The following is a 12946-nucleotide window of genomic DNA, read 5'->3' on the forward strand; positions in this document are numbered from 1 at the left end:
TCTCCTGAAAGTAACTGTCAAGTGGCTAAGGTCCCAGGAGGCTAGGAGAGTAGGAGAAGGTTGGGGCTAAGTTCTTTACCCTCTGGCAGAACTGGGGACTTCTGAGAACACAGCTAAGGGCAAAATCTCTACAGGCTGGATCTAGCACATCTTAAGCAAACATCCCAATCAAGAATGTCCCCAACCCTAAAAGAAGGAAACTAAAATCTAATGACACCCAGTTCTAGGAAGTAGTGGGAAGACAGACACACTGCTGGGGGGAGTGGAGGTATGCACAAATCTTTTGTTTGACTTGGATTTTTTAAAAAAAAGATATATTTATTTATGCACGTAAGAACTGGGGTGTAGGCTAGAGGTGTGGGGGTGAGAGGATTCACCAGAGACAGCGTGGGGAGCAGAACAGGCAGATTGCCTGGAATACACTGCTGAGGGGAGCAGCAGGTGAGACAGGAGAGGTCTGCTGTGTAGCCATGTGGGTCAACTCCCTGGCTGGGTATGGAACTCCTGCTGTGGTGGCTGGTGATAGCTTGATAGCGCTCTGTCTTTAACCTCTGCGCCACAAGGGAGGCCCTATTGACTTGGATTTTTAAAAGAATTTTTCTTAAAAAGAAAAGCTTTTTAAATTGAAAAAATCCTTTGTCTCAGGAATTCCATTTTAGAAATTTATTATAATGACAAATCAGACAAATAAGCAAGTGGGCAGGCACAAAGATGTTCATCATGGCATTATTTATAAAAGCAAAAAAGAGAGAGATGGGGGGAACATGATCCAAAGATTAAACAAAAGAAAAACAGGGCCTCCCTGGTGGCCTGAGGGGTTAAGACACAACCTATGAAGTTGTCCGCAGCCTCTGCAGCATGAGTTCGATCCCCGGCCAGACAGGGAGCAACCCACATGGCGCAGCAGACCTCTCCTGACTCGCCTGCTGCTCCCCTCAGCAGTGTATTTCAGTCAGCCTGGCTGTTCTGCTCCCTGCTCTGACTCTGGTGAATCATCTCACCCCCCACATCTCTGGCCTGTACCTCAGCTCTTGTATGCATAAAAAAATAAATCTAAAAAAAGAAAAACAGACAAAGAGAAGGATAGTTGGGAGATAAAGAAATTCAAATAAATATATTGAAAAGATGGTCACCCTTGTAAATAATCAGGCATATAGGAAAGTGAACATAACCATTTCACAGAGCAAAGAGGACTCTGCCTTTATCTGTAAAGTTACATTTTATTAACAAATCTGGTCCTTACAATGCACCTTAACATCCAGATTATGGGCTCTAACAGAAACTAGGGCTGGTTGCACCAGGCTGTCTGTGTGTAGACCAGAGGTTTAAGGGAAGACTGAAACATCTTATCAGAAAGCAAGGAAGTTTTCAAAGCTTCAAAAGTCTTATTGGAAAGACAAGAATCATCACGAAGGGTCGACCAGCGTGAACACGGACACCTCAAAAGGAGAATACTGGACTGAGTCAATATTAGGTTTGATTCATTAAAATGACTCACAAAAGCACTGCTGAACATAAAGTACTGCATCCTAAAAAAGAGGACTAGAATCAGATACATCCTATTTTATTGCCTTGTTAGGAAACCAAAAAGAAAAAAAAAAACAAGAAAAACATAATAGAAAGTGTGTGTACTAATTCTAGGAAAGCGTACACAGGTGTTTGTTATATTTTTCTTTTTTTTTTTTTAACTTAAAAAGCAAACATCCTGCTAAGGGAAACAGAAGAAACACATATTTGCATTGTAATTGCTCTTTTAAAATATGTACACTTAGGGCCTCGCCTGGTGGCTCAGCAGTTGAGCACTGGGCTGCGAAGCCGCCCGCAGTCTCTGCAGCGCCGGTTCCATCCCTGGCCACTGGGGAGGGGCCCACATGGCGCACAGACCTCTCCTGCCGTGCCCGCTGCTCCCCTCAGCAGTGTACTTCGGTCCTTCTGGCTGCTCTGCTCCCCGCTCTGGCTCTGGTGAATTCTCTCACCCTCCCACGCTTCTGACTGGACCCAGTGCTTGTATAAATACATACATACATACATAAAACAAACAAAAAATAAATAAATAAAATATGTACATTTAGGGCCTCCCCTGGTGGCGCAGGCTGTTGAGCGCGCGCTGTGAAACTGTCCGCAGCCTCTGCAGCGCCGGTTCCATCCCGACCGGCCGGCCGGCAAGGGTACCACATGGCGCGCAACCTCTCCTGTCTCACCCGCTGCTCCCCTCAGCAGTGTATTTCAGTCCATCTGCCTGTTCTGTTCTCTGCTCTGTCTCTGGCGAATCTTCTCACCCTCCCGCGCATGTGGCCTGTACCCCGGTTCTTGTGTAAATAAATAAATAAATAATCTTTTAAAAAATGTACATTTAATTCATTCTCTGAATGTTATATTTTGCAACTAAAAAGGTTGTTTTAAAAAACGTGCAGGTCCCCCCCTTGGTGGCACAAGGGATTAAGACGCAAGCTATGAAGCTATCTGCAGCCACTGCAGCACGAGTTCGATCCCCGGCCAGGGAGCTACCCACATGGAGCAGCAGACCTCTCCTGTCTCACCCGCTGCTCCCCTCAGCAGTGTATTTCAGTGGATCTGCCTGTTCTGCTCCCTACTCTGTCTCTTGTGAATCCTCTCATCCCCTGCACCTCTGACCTGTATCCCAGTTCTTGTATGGATGAATAAATAAATCTTAAAAAAAATAAAAAACAGTGTAATAGCAAGGGATTGCCTGTGGGGACTGCTGTACAGCTGTGCAGGGTCAGAGTGGGCCACCACTGGAATTATGTGCTGACATAAACCATAGGACACGGCAGGATACAGTATTTCCTTTTTGTTTTTTTTTAAGATTTATTTATTATGCATGCAAGAGCTGGGATGTAGGCCAGAGGTGCAGGGATGGGGGTGAGGGGATTCGCCAGAGGCAGAGAGGAGCAGTAAGTGAGACAGGAGAGGTCTGCTGTGCCATGTGGGTCATCTCCCTGGCCGGGATCGAACTTATGACCCTGTTAGCTGTGGATTGCTTCATAGTGCTGAGACTTAACCTCTTGCGCCACCAGGGAGGCCCTAAAGCTTTGTTTTAGATAATTAGGTCTTTAAAAAAATTAAAAGGTAAGTGAGTCCTTAGATCTGGAGTTGATTGGGGTGCATAGTGTGAGGCAATAATCTAATTTTATTTCCCCCCATGTGGAGGATCATTTTTTCCAGGCTTCATTTATTGAATAGTCCTTTTTTTGATCTGCCTTGACACCCTTGTCATATGCCAAAGTGTCATATATTCATGAATTGATTTTGGTGAATTCTTATCATTACCAAGAACAACTTGTGTTTCTACGATAGCTTTTTTTCCTGGTAGGGTATATCTTATTCTTTTTTTTTTTCCAGAAGAATCTTCCTGTCTTTTATTCCTCCCTATATATTTTTTAATATTTATTTATTTATGTATACAAGAGCTGGGGTACAGACCAGAGGTGTGGGGGTGAGAGGATGCACCAGAGACAGAGTGGAAAACAGAACAGGCAGATGGACTGAAATACACTGCTGAGGGGAGCAGCGGGCGAGACAGGAGAGGACTTCTGAGCCATGTGGGTCATCTATCAGACTGGGGATCAAACTCGTGCTGCAGAGGCTGCCGATCACCACTTACTTAATAATAAATCTTGAGGATTATTCCAGATCTGCACATTGGTATTGACCTTATATTATGAAAGACTGAAATAACCCATTGTGTGAATGTCAACTGATTTATTTAATCAATTCCCTGTTTTGGACACTTGAGTTGTTGCTATTCTGTGGGTCTAGAGGGAATATTTTAGTGGATACACATATAGAGAATATGTTCACGTGTATAAAAAATGGTGTTGGTGTTTTGCTTTTTATGTATCTTTCTATTGCACACTTCACTATCCTGTTCTGTCCCCAGAGTGATAGCTATAATCCTTCCTTGCTCTATTATTAGCCCAAGTCTTCCCCTCGAAACTTGTAGTGACGGTGATCCCCATTTTGGGGGATTCACGGTACACTAGGGAGTCTACAACCACTTCTTCTTAAGTAGGGGCGAGGTAGGGAAGTTTGAAGTACAGGAAAAAAAAAAAATCAGTAAACTGATCTCTTGAAGAAAATTGCTTTGTTTCTCAGTAGTACCAAGCTCCTCCTACACATTTCACTAAAGCCTCCCTTCGGCCCTAAGCGCTTAGCATCATTACCTCCCCGTGCTCCTGCATTAGCCTAAGATACTGTGAGGCTCCAGTTTACACAGCGATTAGAGACCTGGAGTAAATTCCAAACTAGGGTTCTTAGCAGGTCTTGGGAAATGTTTATTGACAAGTAGAGCAGGGTGTGAGTATCACAACAAACACTGGGTTTTCTCCTTTCAAAGTTCTATTTCCAAAGCTCTAACTCCACTGCAACAGGCTCATTGTTTTGTCAATGAAAAAAGTCAACGTTCATTTGCATCACTGAGGTCCTCTCCTGTTCATTCACAGTGGGATGGGGGCCGGTTCTACAGCTGGTATTAGGGAAAGACTTAGAGACCACAAGACCTGGCCTCTATTCCTCAGATCTCAGCACCTAAGTAGGGTCTGACACAGACATCCATATGTGAGCGGTTATTGTCATTCAGAACATTTACAAAATAATCACCCTAATGGCTTCGATTCGGGGACGTCTACCATGCTCCCTCCAAGCACTGTGGGAGGCCTTTTTCTTTTGCACTAACTTTTAATCCTCAGATCCTGTGAGGTCTGAGACCTTGTCTCTTTTCATAGATGTGGATGTGGTTAATTCTCAGGCTCAGAGAAGTAACTAGCCCCAAAGCAAAAAGCAAGTAGCTGGCAAAGCGGGGATTCAAACCCATAACTTGTCCGACCTAACCTCTGCCCATCTTGAATTTTTCACTAAATTTGGTTGCGCTCTTTGCGTCTTTGTGCCTCAGTGGCTTAAGTATGAAATGGGTATATTACGCCACTCTTGCCCATCTCACTGCATAATTGTGAGAATTTTATTCTTATTATTAGACAGCCAGCCTCAGTCAGTCAGTGCCGGAAGCAGACTAATATTAGTAGTAATAACCCATTTTGAATCTCCAAGGATTCTTACAACTCCATTGAGAAAGATTTGATTATTATTTCCATTTTGCAGATGAGGGACCTATGACTCAGAAATGCAAAGTCATTGTTCAAGGTCACTCAGCTCGAGATCCATTGCTACTCTGGATTTCATGGGTTCTGGAAAAAAGGTGGAGTGAGGGAAAGCAGGCAAGTGAGCTTGGTGACGCTACTGGTCAGTCTTGCCCACCCCTGCCCACCACCCAGAGCTTAGTGAGATGCCTGACATGTAGAAAGTTCTCCATAAACATCCCACAGTCTGTTCCTCACTCAAGAGCCAACAGGGGCTCCATTAGCCCCCCAGTGACCCTTCAGCGCAGCCAGCTGATTCATCCCCACCTTGGGACTTCACTGCTGCTGCTCACTCAGCCTAGAGCACCCCTCTTCCACGTTTTTTAATTTTAATTTTTATTGTGATGATTAAAATCCCTGTTTTGTAAAACTTACACACATAAATATTTGCTTTTTTAAGGAAAGAAGATAAGACATTATCACACAGGTGAAATCCTATCTCCACTCCCTACAAATCCATTAAGAAATCGCAAATAGGGCCTCCCTGGTGGCACAAGGGGTTAAGCACTGCACTGTGAAGCAATCCACAGCCTCTGCAGCATGAGTTCCATCCCCAGCCAGCCAGGGAGCAACACACATGGCAAGGAAGACCGCTCCTGTCTCCCCGCTGCTCCCCGCAGCAGCGTATTTCAGTCAGTCTGCCTGTTCTGCTCCCCACTCTGTCTCTGGTGAATCTTCTCACCCCCCGCATCTCTGGCCTATACCCCAGCTCTTGTATGCATAAATAAATAAATCTTAAAAAAAGAAATCGCAAATATTTTTCTAGAAATATTCTGTGTGTCTATACAAACAGCACACTATACACATGGTCCTTCTTATTCTTTTTAATGTAATGCTATACCACAGAAAGCCCTCTGTATCACCCACCTCTGCAAATGCAGGCGCCCCTATTCTTTTTAACAGCTACATGTTTATCTATAGAATATAGTACAAGTTTATTAAACATATCCCTGTGGCCAGACTTTGCATATGACAAAATTTCTAGGAACATTCTTTTATTAGTATTATTCACTTATAATTTAATGTTATAAATTCAGCCCTTAAAGTGTACAAGTTAGTGTTTTTTAAAGTATTCATAAAGGGACTCCCTGGTGGCTTAGGGATTAAAGTCTCAGTGCTATCACGCTATAGCTAGCCACTGTGACATGAGGTCAATTCCTGGCCAGGGAGCTGACCCACATGGCCCAGCAGACCTCTCCTGCCTCACCCGCTGCTTCCCTCAGCAGTGTATTTCAGTAGATCTGCCTGTTCTGCTCCCCACTTTGTCTCTGGTGACTCCTCTTACCCTCCCCTCCCACCTCTGGCCTACATCCCAGTTCTTGTATGCATAAATAAATAAAAAATAAATCTTTGGGCCTCCCCAGTGGTGCAGCGGTTGAGCACTGGGTTGCAAAGCTGCCCGCAGCCTCTACAATGCCAGTTCAATCCCCAGCTGCTCCCCAGCCACTGGAGGAGGGTCCCACATGGTGCGCAGACCTCTCCTGCCACCCGCTGCTCCCCTCAGCAGTGTACTTCGGTCCTTCTGCCTGCTCTGCTCCCCGCTCTGGCTCTGGTGAGTTCTCTCGCCCTCCCGCGATTCTGACTGTACCCAGTGCTTGTATAAATAAATAAAAAGAAATCTTTTAAAAAATAAATAAATCTTTAAAAAATAAAGTATTCACAAAGTCATATGACTATTATCACTATCTAATTCCAGGGACATTCTTGTACACGCATTTTTATGGCCTTATGTGAATGTGTCAGCAGAGGGAGGTACTTTTAGAGGTGTGGTTGATGAGCTTTGGGCGATGACTCCTTCCAATAGGAAAAAAGGTGGAGCTTCCTCATCCCCATAAGCAACAGCCCCAGGTCTAGAGGCATGAGATCACCACAGTGCCCCTGACCACACTGAGCACATGACCTCCCAGGCCCTTTGAAAATATTATGTCCATCTGGATTTTTGCTCACTGTGTTTGCTTAAAGCAGGCCAGGCCCCCAGTGTCCCAGGCCAATGGTGGGAGATGCCCCAAGAACTTGTGGTCTGTAAGGTCACAGACTGTGCTGCTATGTGGTCCTCTCAAAAACTAAACTGGATAATGTCATTCCTCTGCTGCAAAACTCTCAACACACACACACACACACACAAAACACAAAACCCACTAGGTACAGCCAAAATAAATACATTCTGAAATGGCCAGCATCTCACTCAGAGTGGATTCCGCCAGAGTCTTCACAAAGGCCTGTAGGGCCTGAAGGTCTCACCTCTGACTCCATCTCCCAACCCTCTCCTTCTCACTCAGTCTGCTGTCATCACACTAGCCTCTGGGCTGATGATCCTCCAGCTCACCCAGCAAATTCCCACTTCACACCGATGCTCGCTCAGCCTGAGGTATTCCTCTCCCAGATAACTGCATGGTTTGTTTCCTCATTGCATTCCCATCTCTCTACTGTCTTGGCATCCCTCCAGAGAAAGCTAGTCTATATAAAATAGCACCCCGGAACTTTTTAGCCCAGACCCTTCTTTTTCTTCTTGACAGTTATCACCAACCAACATCTATTTTTGTACTTTGTCTGCCCCTTCTAAAATTTCAATTTTTCAGAGAATACCCTGTTTCCAGCATAGTCTGATACACAGCAGGTAATCACTAAATGTTAGTTGAAGGAATAAATGATGAGTCGCTTTCAGTGAGGCACCAAACAAGGTTATAAACCATTCAAAGAGGCTGGGAGAACGGGCAGAGGACCTGCAGATACAATTCACAGAAAATGATTTATAAATGGCAAATGTTCAGTTTCACTCATAATAAAAGAAATGCAAATTAAAACTATTATGAGTCACCATTTTTCACCTATCAGATTGGCAAAGATCAAAACACTTGTTACTTCTCTGTATTAACAAGGGTGTGGGGAAGCAGGCCCTCTCATACATTGTGAGAATGAAAATTGGTGAGGGATTTGTGGAGGACGATTGGCAGCATCTACATGTTAGTAATGCCATGTCTAGAAGCTTATCCTGCAGGTTTATTTGCTCAAGTTTACAGTTTACTGCAACACTTCTCTAGAAAAAGACTGGAAAGGATGCAAATATCCATCGATGGAGACTGGTTAAATAGATACGGTGTTTACAATGAAATAGTACGCAGAGGTTAAAAGGGAAATAGCTCTCTGTGTGGCATACTGGCATAACTCATTTTTAAAAAAAGATTTATTTATTTATACAAGAACTGGGGTACAGGCCAGAGGCGCGGGAGGGTGAGAGAATTCACCAGAGACAGAGCAGAGAGCAGAACAGGCAGATGGACCAAAGATACAGCTGAGAGGAGCAGCAGGCGGGGCAGGAGAGGTCTGCTGCGCCATGTGGGCATCTCCCTGGCCGGCTGGGAATCGAACCCGTGCTGCACAGGCTGTGGACAGCTCCACAGCGCGGTCCTTAACCCGCTGCGCCAGCGGGGAGGCACTGGCATAATTCTTTTTTTTTTTATAGAGGCATGTTTTATTTATTTGTTTGTTTCTTTGTTTTGTTTATACATGCACTGGGTACAGTCAGAAGCACGGGAGGGTGAGAGAATCCACCAGAGCCAGAGCGGGGAGCAGAGCAGGCAGAAGGACCGAAGTACACTGCTGAGGGGAGCAGCGGGTGGCAGGAGAGGTCTGCGCGCCATGTGGGACCCTCCTCAGGTGGCCGGGGAGCAGCCGGGGATCGAACCGGCGCCGCAGAGGCCGCGGGCAGCTTCGCAACCCAGCGCTCAACTGCTGCGCCACCGGGGAGGCCCCACTGGCATAACTCTTAAGCAACGGTTACTGGAGGGGAGGAAGTCTATAGAAGAGTGTGTACTATATGTAGACATTTGTTTGAGAGAAAAAGAAAAAGGAATTTTTTCCTGAGTTACAAACAAGGAATCAACGTGGTGTTTCTGAGAAAGGGGTATGGACCAGGGCTGTGTGTGTGTGTGTGTGTGTGTGTGTGTTGTGTATGCCCACATGTGTGAGTGATCGGGGTGGAAGGAGACATGTATGTTTTTATGTGCTATAGCCTTTTTATTTAATTACTGTAGCTGTTGTTTTTAATTGAAAACATTTTTATTGAAGTTACGCTGGTTTATGTTATATAGGTGTCTGTTTTTAACTTTTTTTTAAGATTTATTTTATTTGTTTGTGCATACAAGAATTGGGGTATAGGTCAGAGGTGAGGAGGGGGTGAGAGTATTCACCAGAGACAGAGTGGGGAGCAGACTAGGCAGAACTACTTAAATATGCTGCTAAGAGGAGCAGCGGGTGAGATAGGAGAGGTCTGCTGTGCCGTGTGGGTCAGCTCCCTGGCCAGGGATCAATCTCATGCTGCAGTGGCTGGCAGTAGCTTGATAGCACTGAGACTTTAATCCCTGCACCACCTGGGAGGCCCTGTTTTTAAAACAGACAATATGTGCACATTAGATAAAAACAAAGATACAAAAGGAAAAATAGTAAAAAAGCAAGTCTCTGTTAAAAAAAATAAAATACCCCACAATGATGGAGGTATGTCAAAAACAGGAGCCAGCTGAAAACTGGAGGAAAATATACTGGTATATAACCTAAAGTGTGGGGGCCTCCCTGGTGCAAGAGGTTAAGCACAGCACTGTGAAGCTGTCCACAGCCTCTGAAGCATGAGTTTGATCCCCGGCCAGCCAGGGAGCAACCCACATGACACAACGGACCTCTCTGTCTCGCCTGCTGCTCCCCACTCCATCTTTGGCGAATCCTCTCACCCCCCCACACCTCTGGCCTGTACCCCAGTCCTTGTTTGCATAAATAAATAAATCTTTAAAAAATATAACCTAAAGTGTGAAATGACTATCCCTGGGTATATCATAATACAAATAAATGATTAAATAGAAAAAAAAGAAAAATTTCCTGTGCAGAAGAATGCCAAATAACTTAGGTAGATACCTTGCTCTTAAGGAGTGGAGCCTAATTTTCCAGCTCCTGTAAAGGGTAAGGTGGAGAAAGGTAATTTAGCAGTGAAATGTGACAAATATGACCTCATGCACACGCTCAAGGTTAAGATCAGTAGTGACAATCTTGAAAGCATGTACCTTGACATGATGTGCTGAAAATGGCACTGTACCTTTGCTTCCCGTCAAACCCTTACTTCTGCCTAAAGCTAAGAAAAGCAATATACAAATCCCAATTTGTAAAATACCTGACCAGTACCCCTCAAATCTGTCAAAATCATTAAAAACAAGGGAAATCTGGGCCTCCTTGGTGGTGCAGGCAGTTGAGCCCCCCACTGTGAAGCTGCCCTCAGCCTCTGCAGCACAGGTTCCATCCCGGCCAGCCAGTGAGAATCCCACATGGTGAAAAAGACCTCTCCTGTCTTGCCCGCTGCTCCCCTCAGCAGTGTATTTCCTCAGTCTGCTTGTTCTGTTCCCCGCTCTGTCTCTGGTGAATCCTCTCACCCTCCCGCGTCTCTAGCCTGTACCCCAGTTCTTGTATAAATAAATAAATCTTTTTTTTTAATAGAGGCATGTTTTATTTATTTATTTATTTGTTTGTTTGTTTTGTTTATACAAGCACTGGGTACAGTCAGAAGCGCGGGAGGGTGAGAGAATTCACCAGAGCCAGAGCGGGGAGCAGAGAAGGCAGAAAGACCGAAGCACACTGCTGAGGGGAGCAGCGGGCGGCAGGAGAGGTCTGCGCGCCATGTGGGACCCTCCTCCGGTGGCCGGGGAGCAGCCGGGGATAGAACCGGCGCTGCAGAGGTCGCTGGCAGCTTCGCAACCCAGCGCTCAACCGCTGCGCCGCCAGGGAGGCCCTAAATAAATAAATCTTTAAAAAAAAAAAAACAAGGGAAATATGAGAAATTCAATCAAGAGGAACCTAAGAGGACATCACTAAATGTAACGTGTGCCCTATGGGGTTCTGCACAAAGGATGTTAGGGAGATAATAAGGAAATCTGAGCAAAGTAGGTCTCAAGTGGATAGTAAAAATGTACAAATACAGACTCACTAATTGTAACTAATGTGAAATGGTAACAGGAAGCACGCAAGGCATAGAGGAAGTTTTTGGTAAATCTAAAGCTGTTGTAAAAAATGAAGTTTTGGGGGGCCTCCCTGGTGGCACAAGGGGTTAAGTACAGCACTATGAAGCAATCTACAGCTTCTGCAGCATGAGTTCGATCCCCGGCCGCCCAGGGAGTAACCCACATGACGCACCAGACCTCTCCTGACTTGCCCGCTGCTCCCCTCAGCAGTGTATTTCAGTAGATCTGCCTGTTCTGCTCCCCACTCCGTCTCTGGTGAATCTTCTCACCCCCCGCACCTCTGGCCTGTATCCCAGTTCTTGCATGCATAAATAAAATCTTTTTTAAAAATGAAGGTTTTTTTAACCTCCTCCCCAAATCAATATAACTTCCTTCTTCTGACTCCTTAAGTCATAACCTTCTCTGAACTTCAATTTGCCCATCCTGAAATAGGCAAATTATTTCTAATCTTTCTGACCATAATCCTAGCAATGCTCATTTAGTGAATGTGCGCTATCTACTACATTCTGCACTGATCACCCTTCCTTTGCACTATCCTGTGTAACCCTCACTGCCAACCTGCGGGCTGGGATAGTCATGTTCCTTCTTTCCCCACCATGGAAACAGTCTGCACCTAGACCATAGTCACAGAGTTGGTCAATGGGAGCCAAATTCAAACTCTGGTCTGATCTCAAAGGCTTTTTAAAAAAAAAAAATATATATATATATATTATTTATGCATACAAGAGCTGAGGTGTAGGCCAGAGATGGGGGGGTGAGAGGATTCACCAGATATGGAATGGGGAGCGGGACAGGTGGATCCATTAAAATATACTGCTAACAGGGGCTGTGGGCAAGGCAGGAGAGGTCTGCTATGCCATGTGGGTAGCTCCCTGGCTGGCCAGGGATCAAATTCATGCTGCAGAGGCTGCAGATAACTTCACAGTGCTGAGACTTAACCCCTTGCACCACCAGGGAGGTCCTCAAAGGCTTTTTAAACTGTGTTCTTCACTGCCTCTCCTCTTCCCACCTTCAATGCCCCTGTATGCCCAGCATTTATGTAGACAGAATCTGCCCACCTCAAAACCAGTTTTGAAAGACGTCCCTCCCAAAGTGCTTATAAGTAAGAAATCTTTGTTTTTTTTTTAAGATTATTTATTTACACAAGAACCGGGGTACCGGCCTCATGCGCAGGAGGGTGAGAGGATTCACCACAGATAGAGCAGGGAACAGAGCAGGCAGACTGACGAAATACACTACTGAGGAGAGCAGCGGATGAGACAGGAGAGGTCTGCCTCACCGTGTGGGACTCTCGCTGGCCGGCCGGGAATGAACCGATGCCGCAGAGGTTGTGGACAGCTTCACGGCAATGCGCTCAACCGCCTGCACCACCAAGGGAGGTCCCATAAGTAAGAAATTTTAATTGAGCTCTAAAAATCTACTTCTGGAGCCTCCCTGGTGGCCTAGGGGTTAAGTCTCAATGCTATCGCCACTACAGCCTGAGTGTGGAGTTCCCTAGTCAGGGAGCTACCCACATAGCGCAACAGACCTCTCCTGTCTCACCCGCTGCTCCCCTTAGCAGTGTATTTCAGTAGTTCAGTCTGTTCTGCTCCCCACTCTGTCTCTGGGGAATCCTCTCATCCCCCAGCACCTTTGGCCTATGCCCCAGTTCTACACACACACACACACACACACACACACACACACACACACACACAATCTACTTCTGAAGAATTTTGAACAGAAAAGTATTGCTGATATTAACAGCAATCATTATTTGAGCACTTACTCTGTCAGGAACTCTTCTAAGAA

Source organism: Talpa occidentalis, unplaced genomic scaffold (assembly GCF_014898055.3).
Source record: "Talpa occidentalis isolate TD23 unplaced genomic scaffold, MPIMG_talOcc4v2.1 talOcc4.12, whole genome shotgun sequence".
In the NCBI taxonomy this organism is placed as follows: Eukaryota; Metazoa; Chordata; class Mammalia; order Eulipotyphla; family Talpidae; genus Talpa; species Talpa occidentalis.